Genomic DNA, 15,700 nt, shown 5'->3' with positions numbered 1-15,700 from the left:
GTAGATAGGTGACATATGTATTTGTAATAAAATGAGTAATCATAACCTTAATAATAATAATAATAATAGGTTATTATTATTATTTTTATTATTATGGCTTGCACTTTGTAGGTGAAAATAGCATCAATATGTATACAGAAAGTTTCATGAAACAGAAAATATGTGGTCAAAAAAATAAATAAACATCAGAAATTCATCAGTAATCACTGCCAGGCAATAGAAATACAATGTAATTATTTCAAGACCCAAAAACACAAAACATTTCATGACTTACATTCTATCTGCGCTGCGTTTTTACTTTCCAAGCAATATTAAAATTCACTTTTTGCCAAACACAACAGCACAAATGGCTTACATCAGAGAGTCTTGGGTTGCCTTATTTGTGTCAGCACAGATTAGGCCGCTTCTCTGATGCCAGCCCCAGCCCTTAGCCTCTAATGGTGTTAGCAAGGCCTTTTCCTGCTTGTCTTCAGACAGCAGGGCCAACACCCCCCATCCCGACCACCACACCCACCCCCACCCATTGCCTGCAAACCTAACAAGGGAATGAAACTTTGTCTCAAATCAATTTCATGCACATATGTACACTCCATGTGAAAGGTGGATGATATATTGTGTAAATGTAAAATAAGATTGTTTTCCCTCTTGCATGGCACGTTTCCTGGAAAGTTTATTGCATCTTACGTTTGGTTATTACGTTGAAATTTTTTTTTTTTTTTTGGTGAAAATAAGCTGCTTTATTTTTCTATGGTGAACACCGTTGGCTTGGGACACACATGCATGCGCTGGCACGCAAGGAAAAAAAAGGAAAAGAAAACACCCCCGCATAGCGGTATAGCTTACTCTGCCTCTCAATTAACTCCACAAAAACACCACATGAGCTGAGGCCAAGAAGAAGGTGGAAAAAACCTAGACCAGGCTAAAGAGTGCTAGTTAAATCATGCTATAATACTTAGAGCGGTGCTTCCTAGCATGCACCTGCTGAAACCATTCCTAGCGCTTCTTTCTTTCTTTCTTTTCTTTCTTTCTTCGTCAGATGCGTGAGGAGAACACGGTAGGAGGTGGAAGAGCTCCAGCATACAGCTCGAGCTCGTCAGACAGACAGCATTGTGGCACGACGGAGAGAGAAAGGTGGCTTTTGTTGCGATCCTTATCTTAATTCCTCGGGTTTTCAACACCGCTTTTTACCTCCCTTTGACATTCAAAACATTTGGGCCATTTACACAAGCTGGTTGAGGGGGGTGATGCCCAAAATGTAATTCGAGAAACCTTCACTCGCACACATCACCCACGATCTGCGCTAGATGCGGCTAGCGCCGTTTGTTTGGCGCTTTTGTGACCGCTTAGTGTTAGCATTGCTAATTGTGCGCCTACTGATTTGACTGAGGCTACTGTTGCTAGGAAGGATAGCCCCCTCCAGAGGTCAGGAGGAATCCAGAGGGACACAAACACCCATTAGTCAAATGCTGTGGTGCAACACCGATATCATTGCCCCCCGGGCCCTCTCTGTCTCTCTCTCTCTCTCTTTCCTCCCCCTTTTTTATTCAAGTCTTTCCAGAAGCTGGTCACACTGGAGCTGTTAAGCTGGCATGACGAATAATGCAAAGGCAAGAGGACAGGGAGATATTCAGGGCGGCATACAGAGATAGAGAGACGGGAGAGAGAGATAGACCGAGAGAGAGAGAGAGAACGGGAGAAAACCTGAGTAAAATGTATGTCCAGGCCCATCTTGCTGAACAAACGTCCGTGAGGGTGGACTCTGGCTGGGAGGGTGTTTATTATGGTTATGAATTTCGCGTGGTGGCTTTCGCTAGCCTAGCTGTATAGGGGCGGCAGACCGCTCGCCGCGTTCGGCCTCATTAAAGCCCCGCTTACTTCTTGTTTGTGGATTCTACTCGCACCCACACACACACGTGGAGGTGCAGACTCACATACAAATACAGCTGCTTGACTGAGAGAGCAAAAAAAAGAGAAGAAGTAGAGCTTGAAATACTTGTCAAAACCTGGCTATTCACAGCATGTGTGGTCAGGTTCAGATAAACATTTGTCATGCTCAGGTTGGGTTCATATTTCATGTTCGATGCTTCTCATTAGCTGTGTTTTCATCGACTTTCTGTGCAAATTGCAAGCCATAAAATGAAAATGCATAAACTCATTATTGCGCTTTTTGCAGCCCAACTGCTTCTTTCCATCAGTTTTTAATGATGTCCTTTATGTAATGACTTCATTTCCTGAAAAAAATGTGATTTATCCATAAAAACTTGGATTTGACATGTTTCGGGATCTAATTTCATTTGTGAAGCCTTCTTTTACTTCCTCGTTTCTTACTGATAAATTTCTTTCTGAAATTTTCTTTATTTTATTGTTTATTTTACTATTATTATTTTTCTATCAGTATTTTTTTACTATCACAGCTCTTACAGGAGAGATCACGTTGTTCTGCCATATGGAGTATTCCAGCTAATTTTGGTAATCAAGTATCCAAGGGTTAATGGCTGGATAATTGGTTAGAAAAAACAAAAACGAGTCCCTGGGAATAATCAACTTGGATGAAATGAATGGGTTGTGGGCATAAGTTTTAGGTGAAAGCATTGATGTTGCACATAAATGAATAGCTGAAAACACAGTAGGTCTTTATGTTGGATGGGTATCAGAGGCTGCATCTTCAGATGAGGAGCTATGAGCTAAAACTACTGCCAGTGTATCAGGTTATCAGAAGAATATGTTTTCACTGTTCCTGGATTCAGCTAAGATCAGCAAGAGTGGTTTTCCTACTAAGCACAAAAACTGCACCAGAGCTGGACACTACGTCTGCCTTCACATTCAGGCCTTTAACAATGTGTTCTTGTCAACACCCTCACGATTAGACACTTATGTTTTACACTAGCACGCACTTACTCGCAAATATGAGAAAAATCGGCAAGTTCTTCTGTACTGTTAAAGCATAAAATTGTCATTTGATTTGTTAGTCTGTATGTTTTCTCTGCCTTCTTTTACAAACATAACAAATACTTGAATTAGTATTAGAATACTGGCCCTTGGAATGGTTAACCCGAGTACCCAAGTATCTGCACATCGCTAATATAGAGCTGGTTGCGCACTTTCTGTTTTGAAAGGTTGTCGTCATTTCTGGACATCTCTCTGTAAGTGCTGAAAAGTGGCAGCATTTCTGTTAAAAATATTCCTGATTTCTCCTCGGTCCAGTTATTCCTCTCTGCCTTGCTGTTGATTTGTTGTAAGAGGCGCATGAGGGAAATCTATTACATGAAGCTAAATTTGCATGTAAATACATTTCATTTTTCCCAAAGAAACATTTACAATATAGGTTTTCATTAATCCGTACAGAATTACGGCTTTGGCAATATTCATAAAATATTTGACAGTTTTGATTTCCATAGTCTATATTATTTTTTCAAGAATTAAAATGTTTTTTGTTTAAAAAAAAAAACAAAACTGTAGCCTATCCCCCTTAATTTTGGTACGTTGATAATTGAGCTATTCTTTTCTAATTAAGCGGTTCTTTTCAGTGATTCTTTTCAATGAGCTGATGACTGTCTTTATTGGTGCAAGATAACTTTACATATCATTATGAATATAGAATGATACTCAGTTGTCGGTTGGTGGTGATCAGGGTGTTGATCAAAATTCAGGCTCAGTTAAGTGATGACTAAACCAGAAATCAGATTAAAGCTTTTATCGTAATGGAATCTAAATATACTCAAACAGCCAAGTAGTGTTTGATGTCGGAACTTTTGCGATGAAGCTATGGACAAAATTCAGGCATATAGGTGGCTGCTGCTGCTATTGTAGCAAAATAGTATCGTCCTGTTTAAGACTTAAACAAATCTGCTTCAAGTCAAGCCAATTAAAAGTTCAGCTGGCAGAGAAGATGCAACATAGAATTAAGTATTGTTTGCAATATATTGTGCTGCACTTATATATTTTATTTTATTGCACTGTGTATTATAGTTTACTTTATTGTTGAATGCTCTGTGTATTGTAGTTTACTGGTATTGTGTTGCATTGTACGGCACAGAGTTCTGTGTTCAACTCTGTTCCTTTTTTCTGGGTGTCTACAGTGACGTTTTGTTTCTAGCAGTATCTGAGCTCAGGACTGTCTTTTTCTCGAACCTATTGGTAACTAGCAAAGATACTTTCTCTAGATAGACAAAGCACTTCTTGTAAGTCGCTCTAGATAAGAGCGTCTGCTAAATGCTGTAAATGTAAATGTAAACATTAAGAACATTTATGCCAATGTTTAAAATATTCCAAAAGCAGTGAAGTATGTATTACTTACACAGCTCAAACTGCATGTAGTTAAGTAGACTCAAATAGACTTGATGCAGAAGTCTTAAACAGAACGATAGTATCTTGCCAAAACAGCAGCATCAGCCACCTAGAAGCCTGAATTTTGTCAGTACTGTTGTTTATCTTTATACTTTTTACATTTTCTATATAAAGGGGAAAATTGTAGGGATGCCTGAAATTTTGATGACAAAATTTTTTTGGCTGAAAATGGTCAAAAAGTGACACTTTCAGCCAAGTAAAAAAACATCCAAAATGATTTATTTACAAATAACTATGGTAATGAAAAGGAGACACAGATTTACAGCCGTTCTCTGCTTTTGAGGATGTTGGATGTTGTGGTTCATTCTGCAGTGTATGTGCTCATTTATGTAAGTTTGTTTTATCCAAACTTTGTTTATTTATCTTCAGCTTTTTGGGATTTCAGTTTTTATGCCACCATGTCCTGAATTACAGTTTAAGTTTTGGCAAAAACATTTAATTTTGATAAATCAGAAAAAAAAACTTTGTTTAATTTTCACCTAAACCACCACTTTATAGCTGAAATAGCAGTCAGAGAGTAATTAGACCTGTAGTGGTGGGCTGCTGGGGGCTGTGTACTCAGTGACAGGAGGGTTGGTTGGGGTGTGTTTTCTACTGACCTGCACGTTGGAACACACACACACACACACACACACACACACACACACACACACACACACACACACACACTCGCATGCAAAAACAGTGGTTTTGAGTGAAACCAGTGGACAGACCCGCCCCTCCCTCTCACCCATGAGTGAGGGGGAGGGAGGGGGGCTGTGCTGTTTTAGTCTCGCAGAAGAAAAAGAACAAAAAGAGAAATAGTCACATCACTGACACGCGCACACACACACGTACGCACGCACACATGCACGCACACACACAGGGCTGTGTAGTGCTGGTGTTTGAGCTGCGTGTGAGACGCACAGTCATTAGGGCTTGTTTATTGGGAGCTGCAGCCTAATCGCCCCCCTGCAGGAGGGGGCCACAGTGAGTGTGTGTGTGTGTGTGCTGGGGTGATTGGCAGCCACCGAAACAGCCATGAATAAGAAAGATTTGTTTGGAAGATGCTTTGCCAGTAGCATAACTCTCTCTCTCTCTCTCTCTCTCTCTCTCTCTCTCTCTCTCTCTCTCTCTCTCTCTTTCTCTTTCTGTCTGTATCTGTCTGTCTCTCTCTCTGTCTTTTTTCTTTCCTTCAACCTTTTTCTCTCTCACTTCTTGTTCTTCTCCTGTCTCTCTCTTCCATCATCTCTTTTTCAACCTGTATCTCATTCTTTCTCTTTATCCCTGTTTATGTCTGTTTAATCCTTTCTTTTTCCCTTTACACACTCCCTGTCTTTCTACCCTTCGACCACTTTCCTATTTTTCTTTCTTTCTTTCTTTCTTTCTTTCTTTCTTTCTTTCTTTCTTTCTTTCTTTCTTTCTTTCTTTCATGCATTTCTCTCACACACACACTCTCTCCTTCCGTCTCGATTATTTCAAGATGAGTTTGGTTGTCGTTTTCCCTGAAAGCTGACACAAGCCAGGCCTCAACTCTTTCTTCCATAGCGAGTGAATGAATGGAAGTGATCTGCATCAGAGAGCGTACACAAACAGAGCCCCATTTGAAGGCGCTCTTAGACGTGCCCGTTTGATCTCCCGGCCGTCTCCGCAACCTCCTGACGGCCATTTCCCCCTTGTTGCAACATGCAGCCTCAACCTGCATGCTTCGCACGACATGCATCTGCAAACACGCTCCTCAGAAAATGAGGGCGATTTTCTGGAATTGCATTTGTTTGCTTATTTGAGCCCATATTTTAATAGTATTGTAATATTTATAAATTGCAAAAATGTGGCATGTGTATGTATACATTTTATTTGAGAGAGCATAATCAGGTGGGAGAAATCCCGAAATATGACCAAAAATATTTGAAGGTGATGGCCCTCCTGTTATAAGTTTCATACTTTTTTTTTTTTTTTTTTTTTGAAGGCAGTGTGAATTTGGTTATGCATGCTTTGTGAGCCTCAGGAATTCATGCATGAAACAGAATTTTCAAACTGTCAAACTTTCGTTTTTGACTTGCATGGGATTTGTCACTGTGTAATCATGAATTATGCAATGAGTGCACCATATTATCAGATATACAGTTTGCCACACTTTAGTCTCCCTCCGCACGTTTACCATTAAGCCTGTCCATTTGATTCCTCTGGTTTTCATTAATCTGTACAACTCTCTCTTCTGCGTTTTGATGGCTTGGGTAACTCTAGATGGCAGTGTTTAGCTTTCCCATGTGGCGGTGGGGGGAGATTTATTAAAAAATGATTATAGCGATCCATTCGTCTGTCTGTCTTTATCTATACCTTCGTGACAAAAAAAAACGAAATTACATTTTTACTGTACCTTAGAAAGGACGGGCAGTGGAAGAGCTGCAGCAGTCCTTCGTCCATTTATCACGGAACCCGTGAGGTAGTCTGTGTGTGTGTGTGTTTTTGGCCTTGACAGTGTGTGTGTTTGTGTGTGTATGGAAAGCCTTCCCAGTTTCTCAGAGTAGGTGACCTCGAGGGCCGTGGGCTGGCTAGCTCTCTGACCCTTAAAGTGCATGGCGATGACTATTGGGTTTCAGCGCTGGAATTAGCTACTCGAAATGCAACAAAAAGAACAAAAAAGTGATTGATAACGACGTGAAAGGGGAGCCGTGGCTGCCTGCTCATTCTGTCTTGATTTGCATTGCAGCGGTCAGTCTGTTTTGGCGGCCGGCCTTGCAGCAGCTTTTTTTTTTTTTTTTTTTTAGCTCCTGAGAAAGCAATATTTGTTTATTCTTCTGTGGTCACAGTGTGGCCTACTAATATTACTGAAAGATTAATCATGCTGAAGTGTTCTAAATCCCAGCTGTTTTTTTTTTCTAAATAATAATAAAAAACGATTCTCGCATCCTAAAAAGATCAGTCAGTTCTTCTGTACCTTTTGTTTGACCTTCCACATATTTTTTTGGACGTTCTGTTGTGCGTTTGCCTTCCACGTTTCCTCGACAGAAACGTTGGAATGGTCTTCAGGAATGGTCTTCTGTGCCTGCACGTTTGAGCTTGAAGGGCAGCATTCAAGATCGTTAGCCCACTAGTACATCAAAGTAAACTCCAACCAAATGGCTGATACATGTGGGACTAATCGCGCGGAGAAATTGAATCATTGAGGCTTCATCTCTCACCGCTGGCTGCGGGACCACTGACAGGTTATTTATGCATCAAAGCCAGAGATATTCAGGTGGGGAGGTGGAAGCTAACGACTGAATCAATATAGCGTACTCCTAAAGCACGCTGTTAATTGGATTGGCTTGTTTAGAAATGCAGGACGGGGGGAAGAAATGTATTCAGTTACACTTTTTTCAAGCTTCCTTGGACACACATTGTTCATCTCTGACCATGTCTGATTTCAGATTATATGGAAATGAAATGTAAGGCTAATTTTTACCTTTTTTTTTTTTTAAACGTGATCTTTAAAGCCCCTGCCAAAGACCCTTAAGGAAATGAGCAGAGGGGTTTTAGCGCCTACAGGGGTTCATTAACCCCAGAGCCACTTGGCCTGCTTCAAATGCTGATGGGCATAGAGTCTGGTTGCCGGAAAACAGTGACTGCTATCCCATTCTTACTTCACTCAGGACCTGCTGAGGAATCTGTTTTGTCTCAGCGCAGCTTGAATTATTAAGAAAAAAAAAGAGTGAGAATTAATCCCAAATGCCCCACGCTTAAGTTCGTATTACTTTACTCGTACTTTGTTTTAGCTTTATTGTAATAGTCCATTGTAGTAAGTGAGGGATAAATCCTAATATACATTGTTAAAAGCTTAATAAATAAGCTCTTTTTAAATAAATAATAAATAAGCATTGTTGTATAATTGCTGTTAAGATGTAAACAAAGTCATTCTGAGTGGTTTGGTGTTAAATGCATTTTTCTAAAGAAACTGGCAACATCAGAATTGTTCACAGTAGTAGTGAAATCAAACACCCAAGCATTAATGCCTCTAAAAGCAAGCTAATAGAAAATTGTTACATTGAATTGTTATGAATTGTTACATTGAATTGTTATGAATATAGTGTTTAATGTGTGATATATTGTTTTGCTATACTTATATCAGAGAGTTTAGGCCCAAAACCTATTTTTTTAAGTCCATTTATGACAGAGGAGTATATACAGCCAAAATAGTAATCAAACTTTTTTGGGGGATTTCTCACTGTTTTACCATTTACTGAATTAACCTGATTCAAATGTGTGCACTGGCTCCACATACATAAAATATATTACCTAAACACAACATAACACAGTTACCGTCTTACTTTTGGCAAGAATTGTGTTGATTTTTTTCATGTGGAACTGATGTGTATTTGAATCAAGTGAATTCAGAGCAACACTGTTTTTGGAGTAGGTTCACTGGTCATGTTGGATAGTAAATAAAATGGCTATATTTGCATTGTAGACATTGTGACCCCGGTTCCATTCACCACCATTAAAAAGAAAGTTCCTCTGCAGTGAACCATTTCACATCAAATCATGCTGAATGGCTTTGTTTACATCTCAACCATTAAATAAAAAACCAGGGTTCCTAAATTGTTCTTGGCATGGACATGTAATTCTTGGAAAAAAATCTTTAATTGGTACAGAGCTTTGAATTATATAAAGGTTTTTTAAACTTTAAAAAGCTTCTTCACACTCACATTTATAATAATAGTGCTCTAAAGAACAGTCAGCTGAAAGCTTCGTTAGGGAAGCAAATGCGGTCTATCACTACAAAGAACCCATTTGGCACTTTTATTATTAAGAGTGTGGAGTTTAAGAAATGAAATCTTAAGGGCCTGTATGTGGGCCCTCTCTGCATTTCCTTTTTTCATAACTTCCTATTGTACAGTGGGGTCCAGAAGTCTGAGATCACTAATGAAAGTACTGTTATTATACAGCGCTTTCTAATTGAATACAATATTTTTCTTTACAAATGATATTTTCATCATAACAATTTTTTTGAATGAAAAGTAAAATCATTGGAATTTTAACATGAAATCGATCATTTAATTGTATTTGTTGTGTCCCTCTTTTGCTTTAATGACAGTGTGACCAGTCAAGCTGGTATGGACTCCACAGGTTGTAAGAAGGCTTTGATAAGTACATCAGATCCACCTGAGCCTCATCTGAGTGTGTGTGACAATGAAAGGAATTAAAGGCATGTCAGACTTCTTTGTATGAAGGCATCACCATGCACTGAAAAGTGTTGCTTTGAATCTACTTGCTTCAAATGGGCTCATCATTTCCATGTGAATACAATATGTTACATCTCCACAGTTCTTGTCCAAAGTGTGTAAAATAAACGCCAGTAACTGGGTTGATGTATTTCTGATGTACCCATTTAAGGTGAGTAAATTCAATTATGTGGTCAATTCTGAGGTCAAAATGTGCTTAGACTGTGAGTGATGACCTAGAAATAGTACAGAATTTAAAATATTTTACTTTTTTTGTTCAAAATCGTGAAATGATCTGTCATTTATTTCAAAGTTTAAATGAAAAAAAAATCTCAGCTATTCAGACCATTGGACCCTTGTATGTATTCATTTCATAGTAGTAACTGAATCATTTATAATAGCTGCTGAATAATATGTCTTTTAAGTGTACTCGTTGAATAGTAAAGGGAAGAGTTTAAGGGATTCAGTCCTACGGCTCTGTATGTGGGCCTACAGTTCAATTTCTCACTTTCGTAACTACATAACTTACACATTAGTTTCGCAGCAGTTACCCAACAATTCATAGTAGCTACTGAATAATATGTCTTAAGATTAATAAGTGAATAATAAGCCTGCAGTTTAAGGGGTTAAAAAAGGAGCCGTTACATGTCTGACATGCTAAATCTGCGGAACTCCTGGGTCGCCGAACTTGATGAGCCGCTCTTTGTTGCTTTGTGAGGCGGGCCATCTGCGGGGCAGCTTCTCGGCAAGGGGTAACGTTGCATGGCTCAAAGCATCCAGAAAGAGAGCGGGAGAGAGAGAGAACTACTGCTGCTAGGGTTACGGCTGGTACAGTAAATTCATTGATTTAGCCCACTGTTGCCGGCCCCTCCTATTATTCGCCCCCGGCGTTCAGTTGTGATGTAAATATTATCTTACAGCTCGCTTCTAAGCCGGGCACACATCAGTAAGCACCTTTGTGAGAGGGATTAACATCCAGCCAGGGCTAGATTTACCCTGGGCCCGGTGAGGGCTTTGCCTCTGATGCTGCGGTGGAGGCGGAGGAGGGGTGCAGTCAGACTGCTCTCTTTTTTTTTTGTTTTATTTTTTCCTTCCAGCTGCGCGTCCCCATCCGCCTGTGTGTGCCTGTGCTGCGGTCCCGAGCTCCTGAGTGCTCTTAAAGGAATTGTTTGGTGACAAAATGAATACAGCATTCCTCTTAATCTCACATGCAGTTGTTTAGCTAGCACATGCTTGTATATAGTTAGTTTTTTTAGTTTTTGCACTGGAGCTACACGGCTAATGTTGCTGATTAGTGATATATGCTTTTGTACACTAGTTGACATTGTGCTCACTTGCCTCCAAAAACATCAAACTGTGATGTAATCTTAAATTTATTTTTAAGTTATAAATTTTACAGCACGAGGAGAAAAAGCAGAAATATTGAACAGAAAATCACACAAATTACAGTACAAGTTTTTCAGTGTTTAGTGCGACCACCCACTCTTTTCAGGGACTTAGTTTTAGATGTGCTGCAATGTTTTTGCCCACTTCCAAAGTTGAGTCTTAGAAGTTGGTTGCACTGTCCGATGCAGTGATGTTGAGGAGTGGACAGTTTATTGTTATGAGAACACCAGTAGCTCCTTTGCTTGATTTGCAGTCTTTTTTATTTTGTGGCTATTTTCTATCCTTTTCTCAGTAAAGGCCTCTTCACAGCTACACATTCTTTCAGACTCACAGTGTTGAGTTGTCTTCTCACAGTGGAAGGATGGACAGAAATGCCTGTGCATTTTTCAGAAGCAAGAGTGGAGCTTGATTATGTCCTATCTCTCAAAGATAAACGTGCTGTTAATCTGATTGTGAGAGGTTGGTGGTCTACCAGGCCTTGCATAGTTCTTGGAGACGCATTTTCTCTGTATCTTTGAATTATTTTTAAACTCTAATTTCCAACTTTTTAAATTTATTTTCCTTCGCCTTCACTATTCAAGTCCTAATCACCTCAAAATCACCCCCAAAAAAGTCCTAATCACCTCTTCTTAATAATGAATCATTTGTACTTAATGGTCATTTTGACTAGAAATTATGTAAAAGGAGGGTGGTCTCTGACTTTTGCTTAGTACTGTATGTCAACTTGTCTGAATGTAGAGCTGTTGTCACAAACATATACACTTAACACCTCCTATGTACCACAGCCAGTTTATATTGAATATTAAATGTACATTTTACAAATGACCCATTCCTGACATTAAATATTAATTTAATATTGAAAAACATTATTTGCTTACTATTTAATGTTGGTGTTTGCAGTTTACTTTAAATTAAAAGCCCTACTTATTTCTGTTCTGTTGCTTCATTCTTTGAAGTTTCAACATTTTAATGTTATTTCAGCCATCTCCATGTCGTGGCTGATATGCATTTATGCATTACATTAATATTTTCTCTCATTGAATACGTTTGTTTCCTAGCTGAGATGTTTAGCTTTCATTTGCTTTTTATTAGCTTTTATTCGCCGTTGACCCTCCTGATGATACTGCTGCATTTTTAATCATAGACATTGCTTCTCCTGCTTTTCCCCTTTTCCGTGTACTGATGGACAAACCTTGTTCTCTGCTGTTATTGTTTGCTGTCCTGTGTCAACCAGTGGAGTAAGGCTTTTGAGTCTTGGTTCCTCTCCAGGTTTCTTCCTCTTGCTCTTAAGTAGTTTTTTCTTACCATTGTTGGCACTGGCAACCCTCATGGGGGCTTGGACCCAGATTTTTTTTCTCTAAAGCTGCTTTTTGACAACACCTGTTGTAAAAAAGCGCTATATAAATAAACTTTGACCTGACTTGACTGCTGCTAGTTGGGATATCCTAAATATATGAGAGATCCAGGAGAGTAAAAAAAAAATCTGTACCAAACAACCAACCGCTCTCCCCTAATTTTGCCTATTCATATGGAGATCAGTAATACAGTGCCCGAAAAGTTTACTTAACAGCTCATGCTGTGTGAGGTGCGGGTCCATTTTTGTTAGCAGCATTAGCCTCACAGTTTTAAAACTAAGAAAGCACACTCTAGGCAACAGACATGTTTTGGCGAATTGACTTCATGCTCCATTGCATTTGGAGTACAGGCAATTGTTATGTCTATTTTATCTATTTCTATTGTTGAACTGTCACTAAAAAAACTTGTAGCTTCAGAACCACACTAAACCTGTCTACTTAAAGGGCTCACATAATTGAAAACTAGGTTTCCTTGCTTTATTAAAATAACAGTCTTTGATGCATGTAAACATTAAAGTTTCAAAAAACGAGCCATTTACTCGGTGGTCCATGTGATCAATAAATGTAAACAAAGCTGCAAAAACAGCCTGTTTTGAATATCTTGTTTTTGTGAGGTCATGAATACTCATGCATTTTTATATATCCAGCATTTCAGCCTACTGCGGTTAAGCCCTGTGCATTCATGTTCGAAGTGTGAAGAGTTTTTGAGCGCAAACTACTTTTTGAATAATGCACAATAGAGGTTGGCCAATCACAAAAAAAGCTCATTTACATATATATATCAGTCTTACAGACATGATAACAAAAACAGACTGTTTAATTTTAAGGAATAAAGGGAGGTTAGAAAATGGTCAAGTAAGAATGAATTATACTCTTTTTGGTGCACAAACCTTATAAGTGGTGCTTGTGGGGGGGGGAAATGAAATGAGAAATGCAGGATATGAGCTCTTTATTATAAGTGAGGGAAACGATGGCTTATCCATGGTAACACGTTGTGAGAGGAATGAAGAGAATAGACGTTATTGCTACACTTGGTTTTTACTGCACTGACAAATGCTGGAATTGCCTTGTTTTATTTACAGAAATGTTGTTTCTAAATAAAAGCGTGCCAGCACCAAGTTGCTGGGAACGTTCCAGAAGAATGTATCCGATGGTCATGTCTTAGCTCTTTCCCTGAGAGGCATGCGCCCCTTCGAGAAGTGCCACTTCTACTGTTATTCGACCTCGCTTCTTTTTTTTTTTCTTCTTCTTTTCTCCCATTGCCTGCAATTCAATCAGTGCACTGCTTAGGTCCTTTTGTTACACTGAGCAGCTCTCGGGCCATCTGGAGAGACAGGGCAAAGGATTGATTTTGGCATGTTACAAATAACACTTGATACCTGAATTCAGTGCCCCTGACAACTGTTTACCTTCTAAAAAGAAAGGGGGGCATTATTATAAGACTGTGGAGGAGTTTCAGGGGCGGTAGGGCAGAGGGCTTGGAATGGGTGGTGAGGAAAGTTATGAACTTCAGTGGCTACACTCATTAGTAGAAAGCGTGATCCACTCTCCAGACATAGTAGATTCTCTTTCACTGTAAGCATGCAGTAGAGATGACACTCTCTAGTTCTTAGCAATACTCCCACAGTGGGTTACGGAGGAGGATGCTGACTGCTAGTGGGAGGCGGCACTTTAGCTGAGTGCAAGGGAAAGGGGATAAGTGACATTGAGAGAGAGAGAGAGAGAGAGAGACTGTGCTGTCTGACAGGAGATGCTAACATCTTATCAAGTGGCAGCTTGTCCCGGCCCAACAGGATGTATGAGTAGACATCAAGGTCAAAGGTCACAGTGACCCCCACTCAGACTGCCCCCTCACAAAAGTGTCTCCTTCACTACTTTCTTCTTTCTGAACAGTGCTTTTTTCTTTTTCTTCTTTTCTTCAGATATTTTGAGTGTTAACCCCTAGAAGACTTGAATTTCTGCTATCATTTTGCTCTACTATTGAAATGTAATTACGTTACATTACATATTTAATTACATAGTAAGTTACACAAAGTACAGTCATGTGAAATGTTTACATTTAAATGTCTTTCTTTGTGAGAATAAATCTATTTTTCTGAATTTGGTCATATTCTTTGCACATCACATGCTAGAACACTTGAGAAATCACATTATTGAAGTAGAGGAGCACAGAATACTGTTCTGTTAACCTCTTCACTAATAAATATTGTTGAAATATTACTTAATTGTACTCTATTTTATTTTCTGTTTAGTTTTTGACTGCATAAGATGTTGATATACCTACTAGGCTACTTCAGTAAACAGTATATGGCACTGAATCATAATGCAAGTTAGAAAAATCACGCTTGGTATACAAAATATCATCATTAGGGTTGTCATGATATCAGAATTTTGACTTTGATACAAAATGTAATATACCATTGCCCAATACCACAAAGTATACCACTATGCCCAATACCACTATGGCATAAAAAACACCCAGTGTTTACTGGACTGACTCAAAAAAGTAAATTGTTGTAGCTTAGTAGAGTATAGAATGCAGTATGTGTAGAAGTTGTGTTAGCCTGTTTTGATTTTTTGTGCCTTGTTCAAAAAACAGTCCAGGCTGAAACATTCCTTATAACTTCAAAATGAATGGGTGGAGCTAAATTATGATCAGCTGAAGTGTAGATGTATTGATTTTTGTGACGGTAAGTTTAAAACAGGCTGTTTTTTACTGCTTAAATTCTATATACAGGCTGCTTGGTGAAACTTTGAAATAGTCCTTACATACATTTACATTTACATGCTCTTTAACTGGAAACTTTGTCTGATATACACTATATTTTTGATTAAGTATTATACACAATTATTTCAATGAAAAGTATCTACACCTTCTAATGAGTAAATTCTCTTACTTTGAGGTGCACGTATTGCAGGCACATGCATTAATTTGTGGATACACATCTTATATAATCTCCCTATTAAAGCACTGTCAGTAGAATAGGATGCTCCTTAGCAACCATGCCCAGTACCATATATTGCCTATAAGGGGGTGTAAAGCATTGGGCTGTGGAGCAATGGAACTTCATTCTCTGGAGTGATGTATGATTGTGTTGAACTAGTTGTCAGACTGACCATCAGTAACTGGCCATACTAATGCCTTTGTTTTGAATGCAGTCAGATCCTCTTTTGGTGTCTAGTGTAGAGACTTTACAGAAGAGCTGAGGCTATTACTGCTTCAAATGAGGACAAACTCCCTAGTAATACCCTTGTTTTCACAAGAAGCATTGGATAAGGAGGTGATTACAAACTCTTAGACATAGTGTAAGAACTGAAAAGGATTGCAAGTTAGACTAGATGTGCACTTCCTGAAGGAACTGCAAGAGTGCTTGAAAAGAGCTGCAAGTGTGTGTGTTTCTGTGTGTTTCTGTGTAGGTGAACAACCCC

General features: G+C 39.0%; 1 protein-coding gene across 5 annotated transcripts in view; it reads left to right on the top strand.

The window, feature by feature from the left end:
* The window catches only part of ttll7 (tubulin tyrosine ligase-like family, member 7), a 101,912-nt gene that overhangs the window by 40,456 nt on the left and 45,756 nt on the right, over positions 1–15,700 (top strand). The gene's annotated exons all lie outside the window — the stretch shown is intronic.

Source organism: Pygocentrus nattereri, chromosome 15 (genome assembly GCF_015220715.1).
Source record: "Pygocentrus nattereri isolate fPygNat1 chromosome 15, fPygNat1.pri, whole genome shotgun sequence".
In the NCBI taxonomy this organism is placed as follows: Eukaryota; Metazoa; Chordata; class Actinopteri; order Characiformes; family Serrasalmidae; genus Pygocentrus; species Pygocentrus nattereri.
This window is presented reverse-complemented; position numbering and strand designations above follow the sequence as displayed.